The sequence below is a fragment of the Pelobates fuscus genome, chromosome 1, assembly GCF_036172605.1.
Source record: "Pelobates fuscus isolate aPelFus1 chromosome 1, aPelFus1.pri, whole genome shotgun sequence".
NCBI classification, from domain to species: domain Eukaryota; kingdom Metazoa; phylum Chordata; class Amphibia; order Anura; family Pelobatidae; genus Pelobates; species Pelobates fuscus.
This window is the reverse complement of record NC_086317.1, coordinates 395,016,886-395,034,606: the sequence shown is the minus strand read 5'-3', so window position 1 is coordinate 395,034,606 and position 17,721 is coordinate 395,016,886. Positions and strand designations below refer to the sequence as shown.

The window sequence follows — 17,721 nt, the reverse complement described above, 5'->3', positions numbered from 1 at the left end:
TATTATAATACTAGAATGTTTGTGTTTTTTTTCATTTAAATTGTGCCAACTAACATTTAGAAAGTTATACAGCATATATAGATAGCTTTATATTACAATTTTTGTCCCTTTAAATTGTGCAAGCTAGCACTGAGAACAATAAAAGAGGGCAGAGATATAGAAAGACTGTAGTTTTAGAAAAATATATATTTTATATCATGCAGGCTGTCGTTTTTGTTTACAAAAAGTTCCAGTGGTTTGTAAGAGTAATTTACACTAAAACATCCCACAATGCCAACACGTGCATGTCAACATACTGGATGAGGATGAACCCACCATAGATGATTAAATGAGTTACCACCTAAAGTCAGTTAAAATATCCATGACATTTACTATGCCACTTGCAAGCTAATTTCTGACCAGAATGTTTCCTACTTGGCTGTTTTTGCCAAACATTAAGTACTTTTGCCATAACTGCCATGAGCCGAGTGACGGTCAGAATGTAGCTTGCAAGTGGCATAGTAAATCATGGATCTTTTAACTGACGACAGGTTGGAAATTGAATCAGATGGATGGATACATGTCAGTTAGGTTTTAATTTTAGCTGTTTTGGTCTAAAATTTGAAATTCACATTGAATTCATTTCATTTCTCAACAAATCCCACTTTAGTGAATAAACCCTTTCGATACGTGTTAATGGAGAATTATATGAAATAACTGATTGAGACAATGACACCTCTGTGTATTACTGAGTTTGAAAACATTGTCTGCCTGTTATTTTTATGTACACACACGTACAGACATTTTCACGAACTGTATTTGTTTAATTACATTTTATGTGTTCATAATTTCCATTCTTATCTCCTCTAGTACACACAATTAAGAAATGTTTATCTTACTGCACCAGATGGATCATTTGACTAATTAAGGTCATGTTTAAGAGTTTGAAAATGAATTGCTAACTTTTCCATAAAGAAATCAGCACAGTGTGTGTTTGGAACAGGTGGCAGCAGCCACATATAATGCGAGACACTCTAACAATGAGTTCTAGATCAAGTAGAACAGCTTGACAGGTACACTCCCTCTTCGAAGTGCTCCCAATTTCTTAATTTTTTATATATAGGGCAGCAAAGATATATCAGGACACCTTTCAATTATTTCATTGTTTTACTGTGCTACCTTTTTCCATCTTGCTCACAAGCCTTCCCCCAATATTTTCATTCTAGCCCTTTGTGTCCTATCTACAACCTTATTATTTTTCTATTCTTCTCTACCATTCAAACATTTCTTCCCTTTTATGTATCCCCAGTCATTTCCCTTTCGGAACCTGCCTCCTACCTGCACTGACTATACTCCCATCCCCGTGAAGAACTAGTTAGAGATTTTCATAGAACCCTGTACATCCCTTTTATTGCTAAATCACTACAAATAAGACAAGAGCTTAAATATATAAAAAAAAAAAAATCTACGGGCACTCAGGGTGTTCAAGCCGCAGGCAGTTTAATGGTACAGAAAAGAAGAGCAACATTTTGACCTGCCACGAGGTCTTGAACGGCTTGAATAAATAAATTTTGGAAACTGTCATATGCATTCCTACATTCCAACCCTGGCAACGTGTAATGATGAGAATCCTTTACATTTTAGGCATTTTGAGAATCTTGAGATTGAATTGATTGAACCTATTGTTACAGTAGTTATTTGTGCCAAGGGCATGTGTGGAAAAAAAAAATCTCACTAGTGAAAAAGTGGTGGTAAATTAGGCCAGTAAAAACGTTTTTAAGTAAAACTTTCCAGTTTACATGCTTTTTAAAAAATATGCACTTTCATTATTTTCAAGCTGGAAAATTAAAAAAAGGCTCAAATACTATAAGAACAATGTAACAATAAAGATCATTTTGTGTTATTTTTTTCTTTCCCACCCTATTTATTTTGGTCTCCAAATGTGGACATGATTCTTGTATTTTTTGGAATTGTGATGTCCTATTTTATCTTTTTTAAAGTATCTTTACCTTGTGTCCAGGTCTATGTTCTTTCTGATACTTGGTCTTGTGTCTTGGTCTTTGTTCAATGTGTTACCATTGTTTTATGTGTCTTAATTGTTACCTTTTCCCTTTTTTCTTCTATTTTGTTCTTTGTTGCCTTGTGTCTGTGTTTTCAATGTGTGACTCTTTATTTTGCTTAAAAATATATATTTATCTAGTTTGAGAGAGAGGTGGAAACCACTCATATTTCGGCAAAGTGTGTACTTGTGTAGTGGTTGTAGTGTCTGTATATTGACTGCACAGTGTGTGTTTGTGTAAGGGTGCAGTGTATGTAGTAAATGAAGAGTGTGTGTTTGTGTAAGAATGTAGTGTGTATAGTGACGGGAAAGTGTGTGCTTCTGTAAGGATTAAGTGTGTGTAGTGACTGCAGAGTGTGTGTTTGTGTAAGGATGTAGTGTGTGTAGTGAAAGCAGAGTGTGTTTGTGTAAGAGTGTAGTGTGTGTTGTGACTGCAGAGTGTGTGTAAATGTTAGTGTATAGTGTAAATGTAGTAGTATAGTGAATAGTGTGTGTAAATGTTAGTGTATAGTGTAAATGTAGTAGTATAGTGCATAGTGTGTGTAAATGTTAGTGTATAGTATGTATAAATGTTGGTGTATAGTGTGTGTAAATGTATAGGGGGGGGGGGGCTAACAAACATGTAATTGTAACCAGACAAGTTTGAAGCACAGAAACCGAGGGGTTGAGGTCCTGCTCAATGAGCTTACATGCTAGAGGGAGTGGGGTAAAGTGGCACAAAGGTTAGGGAAGTATTAGGGAAGAAGATTCGTAGAATAGTATTCAATAAAAACTTAGTGTGGGTTTTTTGGAGCCATTAAAAGTTGTATTGATATGCTTTTGTGATAAAGTGAATTTGTAATGATTTTTTGAAGGAATGGAGACTGGGTGAGCATCTATTGGAAAAGGGAAGGGAGTTCCACACGAACGGTGCAGCCCTAGAGAAGTCTTGAAGGCGAGCATCAGAGGTGGGAGGTCAAATAGAGGATAGACGCAGGTCTTCGACAGAGCGTAGGGGCCTAGATGGGACATACTTGTGTATTAGGGAGGATAGATAGGTGGGAGCAGCATTGTGTAGAGATTTGAAAGCAAGAACCAGAATTTTATATTGATCCCTATATCTTACAGGAAGCCAATGTAGGGACTGACAGAGGTGGAGGCGTGGGAGGTGCGGACGGACAGGAAGATGACATTCATTAACATTCTCTCCCTTACGCTCTATTTTGTTAAATACAAATATGTTTGTATGATGCTCTTGCTATCTTTTGATACTCAAAACACAGCCTAGGACTAGGTAGTGCCTATACCTGAAGAGAGACATTAGTAATTGAGCATGGGTTTGGAAGGATGGATAAATATCACAGCGCATGTATGTATCCCAAGGTTGTAGTTAAAACTTTGAAACATTGTATTGGCAACAATTTCAGCTTCCAGCATCAAACAGATATTTTCTGGGATATGGAGTATATTTTTTACAAATACAAATTGGCTCATTTAAAAATCCAAATTCGGCTCACAATACAAATGGCAGTGCTAAATATTCACTAATAATCCACGACAGTTAATGGATCGTTTATACGGCAAAAGAGCTTAACAAGATCTTGCCATTTGATGAGATCAGAAGAGCAGGTTACAGCCAGCTTGCATGGGTGTTAACATATTTCAAATCATCCACATGGTCATATTAAGACCCCAATTGCTTCTAAAATCATCTTGTTAATACCAGCTTTGTGATCTCCATCTTGGGTTAAGCATCAGAAGGGCTGGACAGAATTAACTTGGATTATACCAGGTCTTAGAGAACTGCAGGGAAATCCCAGATCCAAGCTTCTGAAGAGACTCCGAGAGTAGGCACGAGCTATATGGGGGGAACATGATAAAATAAAAAAATATTTTCTTGAAGGTAAATTCTGCTACCATTTACATGAAAACAATATCCCATCACTACGGGCCATCCATAGACCAGAAAAACAATGCATCGTGGTATTTGTAACACATACAGGCTGGCTGTCAGTGTGATGTCATCAAGCAAGGATTACAACCAAAAAATTAATAAGAAACATACATTTATAAAAGTATTGAAATAAAGAGCAACTGCCATTTATTTGCTAGAGATGAAAGAAGATGATAATTTTGTGTTTATGTGTTCTTTTCTCTTGTGACTTTCGTGCTTGGAGTGAAAGAATAACTGCAGGAAATCCCAGCACTTTATTCTCCGTGATGCAAATTATACTTAGATATACCTTCATACAATATCAGGACAGACTGCATATAAGGACAATGCAACGTAAAGAATGTAAACAATTATAGCAGAGAACAAAACTTGGAGGCTGACTTATTTGTAGCAACAGGCGGTTTAGCAATTAGCAGCTGGTCTGTAAAAGTAGAGACACAATTGTATAGAAGCCCTTAAATATTTGCAGTTTCCAGGGGATTTTACGACCCCTTGCTGAGCCACCTTTATGGTAGAGCTGGCTCTGTATAAAACCTAAATAGTTTAAAGGGAGCAGCATGACACGAACAGTAATTTAATATATAGGTCCATTCTCTGACAAGACTATCAGCTTTTAACAACAGTCATGCAGATAAAATTTTGGACACTGAAACACCGCAACATTTACACAGTCCTTCAGCCTACTTACCTGAATGGCAGCAGATTGAGGAACTGACCTCCAGTAGAGTTATATGAATTGTAATATAGCTATTTGAATCTAGCACAGTTTGTGTCCTGACTGTTAAGGGATTTTCCTTGAGGTACAACCATCTCCATGTATCATGTAATCACCTAGAATTAAAGGGACACTCCAGGAACCATTACAACTTTAATGTAGTTAGAGGGTTTGGTCTCATTAATATTTTGTATTTTGTATTATTATTATTTTTTTTTTTTTTTGCATGTTTAAATCTTCATAGTTTTTGCATAAAATAAATGTTTTGCAGAATGTTGCACCGTAAGCCTGCCTCTTTAGCCACGCCCCTTCACTCCAGAAAAAAGACTTCCTTATGAAAGGTATGCACAGAGCTGAACCACTGACAGCACTGAATGACTGCACTCTGAACAACAAAACAACCTGCATTACAAGGACTGGACACCCATGAAGACATGTACAGGGTTATTCAAAGGTAAGGTCAAAATAGAGGTCGAATTGGAGAAATTCTCTAAGTCAGCTGTGCTATCATTTTGACTATTCTGGCATTAAATTTGAAATTCACTGTGTGTGTGTGTGTGTGTGTTTGTGTGTGTGTGTATACTATAAAGATCTGAGCACACAAATAAAATACAGCAATACGGCATATTAATAAAGCTAAAATCTATCAAATGCATGTTGCATTGGTGCCCTGAGATTCTCTTTAAACCTATTTGTAACTAGTTGTCCTGAAACATAGTTTCATAAACTTATATTTCACTGATGTGTGGCTGTGTATTGTGGGTGTTCACCTAGCATCATGGGTATTGGCTCTTGGAATTATGTAATTCGATTAATTATATTTGAATGTTTTTTTTCCAATCTAAGAGAACTGAATATATTTTACCATTTACACATCTTTACGACATCTTCTAAGACATAATATATCCTACTTATACAATATGCGTGATTTCAAAGGGTGATAGAGAGATTTTGTACAAATCCAAATGGAAGATAACTTCACCCAAACAGATAACAAATGAAATGAAAAGTCCTTTCAGGTCTCGTGGGAGCGTGAGAGAAAGAAATAGGCCAACAGCAAGTAAACAGTCATTAAAAACAGTTCTATTTAAAATTAACTGAAGGTTGCTGATACATTTTATTTTCCTAATGTCAACCTGTGAGACACTATAATTATTTTAGAAGTACTCGGAGTCTCAATGGCATAACCATGTGAACTGCTGCAGAAACCTAAAGCTGGGTTATAGCTTGGTAATCTGCCTGAATTTTAAACCTAAACTCTCTTCGGCTTTGTTTTAGCTAAAGCAAGACATCTGGGGATGTATATTGATGCAAATGCTATTTGCATTGCACAGTATTAAAAATAGCATCTGTCATTTCTGGTTATATAGGAATGCAGAGCCGGGCCCTTAGTACATATCCTCTTGGTAACAGAAGCTTCAATTTGCCAAAAGCGCTCTTACTAAATATTTACTGGGATTTAACACTAAAGTCTTACAGAACATAGCAAGTTTGCTGGACTTCTAATAAATGACACCGAGACTGGAAGGGTCAGTATGTTTATGTTACGTATATTTGCATATAGCCTCCACAGAACTTCATATTTTTTAATAACAAGATGTTATGTCATCATTATTATTCTAATGACAATAATAGTAAGTTATTTTCAACACACCTTGTAAATTATTACAAATAATTACATAAACACACTGACTGAGTTAGACTGTGATAAAAAAAAAAAATGTCCAGTACGCCAAATGGACAAAGAGGGACACTTTTATTTTAAGGGTGTGGGAAGGGGTGGGGCTGTTCTGCACAATCTTAAGTGATTTACTAATAAAAAAATTATCAGGGTTATTTGCTAACATGAGAATTCAAAATGAATTTTACATTTAAGGCCAGAGTAGCTGAATAGAAAGCATAGCTTAGAGACTGTTTCCAGGTTGGCTATTTTAACTTTAAAATTTAAATTCAATTTGAATTCACCTAGAGTTCTTACTTTAGTGGATAACCCTGTGACCCTGAAACTAAAATGTAATTTAGGACAAGAACAATGTTTCTTATTTACACCGGCTGCTTTCTAAACACATTTGTTGTAGTTTAAAGACACATTGCTGTATTATAATGGTGGAGCTCTATTATACACTCCTACACACAAATACACTCCTAGAAAAGAGGGACATAGGGTTTTGGGTCAAATAATGCCTTGTTTCCACTGAGCGGATTGGTTCGGGTTGGTACAGTTTGGAAGGTTTAGAATGGACCAGCCCATTCTGGTGAGCGTTTCCACTGCAAGTCAGACCTTCAGGGCCATGCAGGGTTTAGAAAAAATGCTCTTCCTGTCCACCAATCAATGGATTGTATAGTAGTTCCGCCCTAACCGAACCGTTCCATTTTCTATGGCTCTACATCTGAAGCAGGACCCTGACTGGATTGATATGGTTCGCTTGTATGGACCACTTTCATAATGGAAACACCCAAAATAGCGAACCGTACCGAACTGAACCGAACCGATCCGCACAGTGGAAACGAGGCAATAGTTACTGTCGCTCCTAAATAGGTACACTTGGGAAGCATGGCGATCTATGCTATGAAATTTACCAACAGACTGTATATCTCTGGAAATTACGTCTTATCTCAGTGAGCAATAAGTAAGTTGTGCATCCATATCAATAGGGGCAGCTATTAACATGGTATGTTTGTGTTATTATCTATGTTATGGGATTACATGCACAAAATGATTTATTTGCAGGACACTTATATGCCCCAAAATGCTGAGCATTGTGCTTATGGTGTCAGTACTGAGGTCCTGTTTTTTGGCTAGATGCTGGTGTGGGGGCCAAGATTAATAGAGTATTTGCAGCCTATTCTCTGGTGAAAAAGGTTTAGCTACCCGATTTTAGTAGCAGTATATTGATAGATAGCTATTGATGTAGTGTTTAGTACCTAGATTATTGCACTTTGTAGGACAACTAAGTTTATAACAATTTGCAAAACTAAACATATTTATATATTTATGTGTGTGCGCGCACGCGTGTGTGTGTGTGTGTGTATATATATATTTAAAATAGTACTGGCTGCTCACTGTTTAGTAGACATACCCCCACTTGTGTCATGGAGCGTGGGAGCTTGAGGGAGGTTCTATTCCTCCAATATAGTAATAGAAGTTTTTAATTCTATGTTTTTACTCCAGTGCAACCATGGTTTTGTTACAATGATTTATCCACTGGGATTTTGGATTTTTAACTGTGAATCGCAAAACAAATGAAACAGTACATCCATTGACTATTTTGTTTGTCTCTTGAAACGTCCATATGGCTTTTCAGAGTTCAGTATTTCACCTGAAACCTGAATCTGAGTCTAATATAAACGTATAAGTTAATTAGTGAAGTTCACTAACATAAGCAGTCAAGGAGAAATTGTTAAATTAATTTAGAATCTTATGAAAAGTAAGTTTTGGCTGTTGACTCTATGTGCTTGCTAAACACAGCAGCCAATTCAAATTCTTGTTTTCCAGTCAGCCGCTGAGAGCTTTGATGAATTCTACCAAACAGAATATATATGCTCCAAAAAGAGGACAGTACATTGACTCGGAGCAACTGTAGGGTCTGAGCATTCCACGATTACTGTTCATAAATATGTCTTTCATTGCTGTCGTTAAATAAATATTTTACTATGTGAACTTCACTGCAGGAAGCACAAATGTAGATTTATAGTATAGTGAAGTGTATATGACAGCCAACCTTCGCCCAGGGTCAAACTACATGCTCCAATTCAATGACAGTGAATATAAATTTCAGCTCCAATACATATATTTAGGAAACAGATTCAATAAAAGGTAAGCCTTAGGAAGCCAAAAAGTGTAGGTTCATAATTCATGATTGCAGTACATATTCATAAGTCAGTATTTACAGAAAAAGTCAACACAGTCAAGCAACCCGTCAAGTAAAATATGGGAGTATGCCAAGATGACCCAATCATAGAATGTGAACGAGAATGCAGACTGATACTTCTACATGTACGACTATAAAAACTAGTATTGATTTAAAAATCAATGCACTGTACTAGTAACAGTCAGTAATCTTTTTTATGAAGGTGGTTTGCAGAAAAGGAGCGATTTTGGAACTTTGAAAATCTGTAAAGGAGAATGACTTCTCATTTACTTCCAGCACATAGATTTAATGGAATGAAATTCACCGGGGAAAATAAATGTTATAATTTGTTTGATTTAATCCTATAAGTTCCTGATCCACCTGATCGGATTCACATAAACCCAGAAGTATAGAATTTCTTATTATGTACCGTATTTGCTAAAATATCACAAAAAAAATCTTGTACTACTGATGTTCTTCAACTTCGTGCTTTCATTGTTACTAGATAAGAATATTAAATATCTCCCCATCAAAAAAAAAAACTGAGCAGGCATTAAAATGTATCCACTCAGCCATTGCTTGAGTTAGGTTGGCTGCCTACTTCAGAGATCAGTCGAGTGAATGATGAATTATGGACGTGTCTTGGTGCCCACATCTCCTATTTCCATATTTTCATAACTTGCACATAGTGCTGCTGAATATGCAGTTACTAGCTCCGATGGTTATTGTCCTTAACTGTTTCTGTGGATCTAACTCAAACTTAAAGGAACACTATAGTGTCATAAATACAAAGGTGTATTCCTGACACTATAGGTGTGAAAACACTGTTTAGATGTCTGGATCCCCTTGCACCTATTGAAAAAATTAGTTCACTTACCTTTTTCCAGCTCATTGCAGGTCTCAACTCTCAACAAAGCCAGACCCGCCCACACTCTGTCTACTTGGCTGAGATGATCAATTTTGATGATCTCAGCTAATACAATAGGAAATGGGGTTTAGAGAAGCAACACCTTCAGAATGTCCTCAAATGCAAGTAGGTGTGGAGCAAGATGTAAGATAAGAGGACAAAGGAACCAAATATAGTGTAATACTGTAGCTGCAGTTATTCTGGTAACTATAGTGTCCATTTAAGAAAATGGCTTGCTTTGGTGTGTTATAGATGCAAACCTAATTTTCTAAATTAATTTTGTGAACAAACACAATGCCATCCTGCCCTAAAAGGGACAGCAGGTTATCAACATGAACTAATCTATATATTGAAAATAAGTGATGCAGTAAACATGTTGCTTGGGTATTTCAAATGGGAAAATTCCTGCAACCGTCTCCTGGCCTCACCCATCTCCAAAGAGTGCAAGAGGGAAGACTGCTGCCTGGGGATAGATGAGGCTGGCAGGGGCCCAGTGCTCAGTCCTATGGTTTATGTCCTGTGTCAATGTAAAAAGCAATCGAAGGAGTTGAAAGTGACAGATTCCAAGATACTCAATTAATCTGAGAGGGGACATCTGTTTAATAAGTTAAATACTACAGCAGACTTCATTGGCTGGGCTTTGCACATATTGTCCCCTAACGTAATCTCTACCAGCATGTCACAAAGAGTAAAACACAATGTAAATGCCTTATCATATGACATTGACATTGGTCTAATTAAAGGACGACTATAGTCACCCAGACCACTTCAGCTCAATGAAGTGGTCTAGGTGCTAGGTCCCCAAGGTTTTAACCCTTCAGATGTAAACATAGTTTCAGAGAACTGCTATGTTTATATTGCAGGGTTAATCCAGCCTCATGGCTGTCTTCCTGAGAGCCACTAGAGGCGCTTCCACGAAGCTCAATGCGAAAATCGCATTGAGCATGCAGAAAGTCCATAGGAAAGCATTGAGTAATGCTTTCCTATGGGCGGGTTTGAATGCGCATTCGGCTCCACTTGGGAGCTGACGTCGGAGGGGAAGGAGAGGTCATCAGCGCTGAGGGAGCCCGGCGCTGGATTAAGGTAAGTGCCTAAAGGGGTTTTAACCCCTTCAGCCCAGGGCGAGGGAGGCCCTAAGGGTGAAGGCGACCTAAGGACTATATTGTGTCAGGAAAACGAGTTTGTTTTACTGGCACTATGGTGGTTCTTTAACCCCTTAAGGACCAAACTTCTGGAATAAAAGGGAATCATGACATGTCACACATGTCATGTGTCCTTAAGGGGTTAAGCAAGCTCTAGATAAAGGTGTTCAGCTGAAAGACATGTTTGTAGATACAGGGTCTTCTGCAGAGAAATACCAGGAAAAACTGAAACACAGATTTTCAGAGCTGGATGTCACTGTGAGACCGAATGCTGATTCATTTTTTCCTGTTGTTAGTGCAGTAAGTATCTGTGCGAAAGTGGTACAAGACAGAGTGGTAAAAGAGTGGAAGTTCTTGGATGATTTGGGGGATATTGATATGGATTATGGCTCCGGCTATTCAAATGACCAAAACGACCAAAAGACAAAGGAAAGTTTGTCAGGTTTAGCTTGATTACAGCCCAAGCCATCCTGGACAGAAGTGCTGCCCCAGTGGTCTAGGCAGATGAGGAGGAGGATGGTGCACCAAGTAAATCCCAGGCTGTCCTCTTACTTTACAACCCACAAGGAAGCTGTCAAACCCAAGAGAGACCGGTTCTTCCAAGAGAGACTTCTGGAGCCTCTGTCTGAGTTGTAGAACCTTTGTAGTGTTTCAGTGAGTTTGTGCTAATTAATAGGATGGTTCCTGATCTATTTTCTTGATCATAAACAATTGTTTCAGTTTCATGAAGGTGCAATGCTCTTATTGTCTGTCATGGGTTTATGAGAACAACTCAGAACTATGCGTCTTCTGCCCAAGAGCTTTATTTGTACGTCACACCTGCTACTAAGATGAGACGGTTGTTTTCTTTCATCTTGTGAAGATGTGACAGTGCCATTTAGCCTGAAGTAATGGTAGATGCTTGTAACAGATTGCCTGGCACCCCGACTGGGTACCTCCATTGACGGATGCTCATAGTGCTTCCGAGGGCTCCAAGCACTCCACTAGACACCATACCCACTGCAGACCCCACAAACCGCTGCAGCTTGGTTGGGGTTTCGCCGTCTTCCACCCACTCTGGACCCAAACCAGGATCCAGCTTCCAGTAGGTAGGCCTCTCTTAATCCAGAGAGCAGGAACAGGAACAAGCTCTTACAAGAGCTTAGTGATTATACTCAGGGGAGTATAGTGATTATAGCAATCCCCAGAGTGTAGGTAGTTCTCCAATCCCCCAAACATGAGCTGAAACTTCATGAAGGGTAGAACAAGTCTGAAGCTTTATTGCAGGGCTGTCCAACCTGCGGCTTCCCATATGTTGTTGAACTACAACTCCCATGATTCTCTGGCTGTTTAATTGAAAGAATCATGGGAGTTGTAGTTAATCAACATCTGGGGGGCCGCAGGTTGGACAGGCCTGCTTTATTGGAACAGGTTGGCTTATATACAATTCCTTAGGCCAGAGGCACACCCTCTGGACCTGATGGAACACCGCATTACAAACTGTACAGACCAATAAGAACAGTATAACAATGTCTGACACTCCCACATACATTAAACAATCCCTCCCCTCTGCCTGTGATATAATTAAGGTAGTTAATGCATAAACCTAATTATCCACAGGCAGAAAAAACACACATTTATACAAAGTCTAGAAAACACCCCAGAACATAACATATCCCCATATCTTACATCTCCTGATAGCTCTGATCTGGGTGAACAACATATCCAAAAATCACCCAGATCAGATCAGGGGTTCAGAAATGTTATGGAAGTCATATTTTTGCCCAGGCGAACCCAGGATTTCATGCCCAAAACAGTTCCATAGATTCGGGGCTAAGTGCCGCTGGAGGACCGACCGGGAACCACGAGTTTTTGAAGCCGACAATAGTTCCAGGGCATTCATGGATAAGTCCCCCTGAAGTCTATTCACGGTTTTAGCCAATGCGAACAAGATGGCCGTCACCACGTGTTCGAATGTCGAATGGTGGCCTCTTAGACTGTCCGGGAGTTCGAAGAACCAAATGTTTAAAGTCCCAATAGTCACAATTAGGGGCTCTCAGCCACAATAAATTAAATGGGCCATAGTCACAGGGCAAGAGGCTGGCCATTAGTCCCCTCCAAAATCCAGTGGCGAAGTTGTTTTCGTCACAATGATAAAGAACTATTCCTACCAGTTTATTCCATTCCAGTGGGTAAACCAATTTGCCTCCATTCCCTGTCACAGGGGTGGAAGAAGCTTTTTTCGTCATTACCAGTTTTGTACAAGATCTGTATCTTTAATAAAACTCTGGATCTGGATCTTTAATAAAACTCTTTAAATAAAATGCTGCCTCTTGGCTAACCCCTCGTGAATATGTACGTGCATACTATGGGCATGTTTAGTACATATTAAACCTCAAATATTAGAATTGTATCAGATCAATAGCATGTTAAGCTTTATAGTTTGTATGTAAAGATATTTCTGTGTTACCGTCAATGACATTTGTGGCCAGTGTCCTAAATTGTATAATTTATCAGCAAGTACAGTAGCTATGGTAGTTTATTGCAAATATGTTTTTGCAATGTCTTTTTTCTGTATGGAAATTTAACAAAAAAAATTTTGGAAGCGGGGTTAAAAGGTTTAAATATAACATAAAGCACAGGCATTATTTTTGAAAATTTAGGGTGATGTCAGATATAAACAAGATATAATGGACTGCCATCTGGATCAACAACTATGTGTTCTTGTAGAATGGGTAACTAAGTAAACATTAGCAGGGACAGTTTTCTTGAAATCATAAAGATATTAGTTCCATAAATCAACAATGCAGGGCATGGTACCCAGAAAAATCCCAATGCATTTTATAGGTAATTCTACTACTTAACCTATCACAATACTATGACCCATTGGATTGCTACATACAGAGAAAGGTCTATGAAAATAACGGGGTATTACTGGTACTTCGATGGGAACTGGGGCCAAGAATGAAAATGCCAGAGCTGAATATATGATCAGGAAAATGTTACATTAGCTAAAAGCCTGTGCTAGCAGCAGACACGAGAACAGCAGGATCAAACCAAATCCAAGATATCAAAAGTTAGGATAAATTATTGAGCGAGTAAAAGTCAGTACGAACCGTGTGCAACAGGCACAATGCAATGTCAGAATTACAGCTGCATAATATATAGCAATACAGACTGGTTTTAAAGAAGCAATATACAGCAACAATGATACTCTCAAAATGATACTCAATACACAGCAAAAATACAGCAAATGATACTCTCAGGCAGGCAACTGATAGGCAAGTGATACACACTTGTGTTTAATAGTTGTATTGATGCTGATGTGCATCTATAGACATTACTTTTGTGTGCCACTGCATGTGCATGGGTGATGCTTAGGGGGAACTTGTCCTTGGGTGCTTCAAAACATGCAACATCACTTGTGCCTGCACTGGTAGAGTGGCCATAAATACATGGTGGGTAATGTCCTGTGCCAAGTGCTACAAAGGCTTTCTAAAAACAAGGCAATGGCTTTGGTGTACAAAAATGGTACCAGTGGAATAGGCAGTGTGACATAGGCATGACACTTAGAATATAACACTGGAATTGGAATAAAAGTGGGGATTTTAGAGGTTAATGCTGCCATCTAACAGTAGGCACATTCTTTGAAAACTCATGTCAGATAACCTTGTGTGTCAAGTTTAGTACCATATCATCTTTCAAGCCAACAGCATGTATAGGGGAAAAAAGGAAATTGGTGATACCACGATTTCAGGAAAATGTATGATGCAGTTTGTATTCACCTTCAGGCTCTTATTATTGGCCCACAACAGACTACAGGCAGGCACAGACAGGACTATTACTGTATTATGCAGAAAAATCAATAACAAACCTGATTATTTTCTTAACAAAAAATAAATATCTATCGCCATATATAATGCTATTCATGTACACATTTCAATCAAATGCGGAGGATGAGGAAGTGGGAGGCAGAGGTAGAAGAAATTATTAAAAGTTACAGAAGGAATAAAAATATACCAACATGCCGATGCAGACACACAAACAAACATATTTCTGTTTGTAAAAACACACATTTGCATGTTGTTGTCATTGCTGTGGCAGTGCTCCGAATCCAGTCTCATAGGCTCTAATTAATCATTTCTTTTTATAACCTGATGTCCCCTCTTGTGGGTGCCAAGTTATAAATCAAAACAAAGATCCACTAATTGAATGATTGATTCATTGACAGGTAACAACTCAGGTTAAGCTATTCCGGATTTGTATTCTGCATACACTGAAACTCCTTTACATGAAATTGTTAAACTCCATGACATATAGCACATGCTTTGACTGCACTCCAACATTGGGGGTGATGAATTTTTGTTGCTACCTAACTGGTATTTACTGGGCAGCCAACTAATAAGGAGCTATTTATCACTGACTGGAGATTTGTAGTAGGTAATATTCACTTTGTGTTAAAAGCCACACAAAAAAAAAGATAATTGCAGCAATGCTCATTAGGGGATGGATGGATGGATGGTTGGATAGATGGGTAGATAGACAGACAGACAGACAGACAGACAGATAGACAGACAGACAGACAGACAGACAGACAGACAGACAGACAGACAGACAGACAGACAGACAGATAGACAGATAGATAGATAGATAGATAGATAGATAGATAGATAGATAGATAGATATATAGATAAGGAATGTGCTGTTAATACTCCTTTTTAACATTCCAGGGCACTTGTGTTGCATTCTGTAGCACCGGATAGATCTTCATGTTATTACATTCAGAGAGCAATATATCAATGCCAGCACAACAAAAACACCAATTCTAGAACAATATCAAGCTCTGGATGATCTCTTAAGTCCTGCAAATAACCACTTACATCACAGATAGAGGGCATTTGATGGGGTGCTGTCTCCGATAGAAGGGGTCAAGCTCCTTGACAATATGGGGATTATTTTAAATCTCGACACATTACCACTCTTATTCTCAATCACCCCTCTTTAAATCAAAAGCAATGTAAACCTCAAAAACCAATCACTCTCACAAATACTGTGCTCCAAACGGTAATCACACATATTGTAATCTTTAAACATATATATTTGTGTTTGTTCTTTGCTACAACTGTGCACTGATAAGGTTAACCAAGCTAGTTAGCCCTTCCACTGGTACATGCCACATATATACCTTGTAAAAGTATTTGAATTTAAAGCTGCAGTACCTTTTTTTTGTGATCTAAGATTTCAATTAATAATAGATGACTCACTGGACGTAGGAAAATTCTGTCCTTCTAGCTATTGTTGGGGTAGCTAGAATGTTTAGACTTGTTTTTCATCAACAACAGAAGGAAACAAAAATGCCTAAGCTTATAGTATGTCTAACAAGTAATGCTATGCATGTAATAGCATATCTTGAATTTTAAGACAGGATTAGGAATTCACTATAACTACACATTAATCATTACATTGCAAAAACGGCTTTGAGACAGACACAATAGTTCATTCATTACTCTAATCTTAGAGACAGAAATTGTGTGCTCATGTGTCACCGTATAATTTGTTCTGTGTATAGTGGTCTATTACAAGGTATCACTGTCTACTAATTATATTACAGCAGGCCCATGGAAGCAGAAAGATATTTCTTTATCTTAGAACACTGGTTGTAGATTAAGATTCACTGTACAGACCAATTGTAACTTTACAGATTTCTCATTTAGTGTCAGATCACCAGTGTCTCTCATCGGTATCTCTGATGAAGTGCCAGTGAGACAGGAAACGCATCAGTGGTGATCTTTATACTCTCCCCTGTATGTCTATTTTACTTGAATAAAGGTATCTATTTATCCTGATCATTGGAACGAGGTGTTTTTTCTTTGCATATGGAAAATATCTGACAATCCAGATTTTCAGTGCTTTCTTAACAAGTCATTAAACCATCAAAAATCATGCCTAATTTGTGTGAACAAGTGATCGACGCCAAAATGTGCATTGGAAAGCTAATACATATTTATAGAAACAGATTTCAGTAAGGTTTACTTTTTACTTGTGCAGGCTCATTTTAATGTGAGCAATATCTCCAAACCATGCTGACATCACAATTGGAGAGAAAATATCTGTTTCAGGAGATATAATATCCTCATCTCTACATGTACAAACACACTGCTCAGAAGTGTCTTCTTATGAAAAACTTACAGGAAAAACTCACAAAACTGAGAATACAAAGTGAATTCTAAGTGAATTCAAACTTTAAGGCCAAAATATTTGATTTGGAAAAATTCTCTAAGTCAGCTGGGCTTCATGTTTGGCTTCTTTGGCCTAATATTTGAAATTCACTTTGACTTCTCACCCTGTTAATTTCCCTGTATATACATTATGCATTTCGACTGAGTGGAATAGCAGTGCGTGCTGTACCTTTTCACCTTAAATAGCACTTTGTCAACAACCGCTGAGCTGTTAACAAAGTACTGTTTTCAACAGCAGTGTTTTTACACATATAGAGATGCAGATACCGTATCTCCAATCGTGATGACAAGGTGGTCTAGAGATATTGTTCTCATTTTAGGGATTATGTGTGTAAGCAAGCTTTGCTTTGGGAATCTATAAGAATTTATCATGTAACTAAGGAAAGCATATATTAAGGTTAACATCTTTACATGCTGGCATTCATTATTGTTTGTTTGAAAAAGAAAATAAATGGTATATTAAATGTATCATTACAGCTAAATGTTCAAGCTGTTATGACACTACAGTTGGACAATTGTTAGCAACATGATATTTATTTATATTGTAGCTGGTTTAACGTGACTGTCAGTGGGTGGACAACCCAATGCCTCCATTCCATCAGGAACGAGGGAAAAAAATCAGGGAGTCTACAGTTGCATACATACAGGATGTCTTGGTCAGGACATTCTCCATATATTTTGGCCATCATTCTTTCATCTCCAGGGCACGTTCTAGCTTTCAGATATTAAGTGTTAGATTGTCCAAAATACTTATATAATATATAATATAGTTATATTGTTCTATTCTATATGTCTATTGTTCTATTGCGATAAATCTCACCAAAAACTAAAAGTATGAGTGAAGCACTCAAAAATAATGTAGCACATACCCCTTAATCCACCGGGGTACCATAAACATAAGTAAAATAAACACAGAA

General features: G+C 37.8%; 1 protein-coding gene and 1 pseudogene across 1 annotated transcript in view; one reads left to right on the top strand and one right to left on the bottom strand.

Moving 5' to 3' along the window:
• The window catches only part of NXPH4 (neurexophilin 4), a 237,671-nt gene that overhangs the window by 208,848 nt on the left and 11,102 nt on the right, over nt 1–17,721 (bottom strand). The window lies entirely within an intron of this gene.
• Nucleotides 9,818–11,482, top strand: LOC134596417 (ribonuclease H2 subunit A-like; annotated as a pseudogene).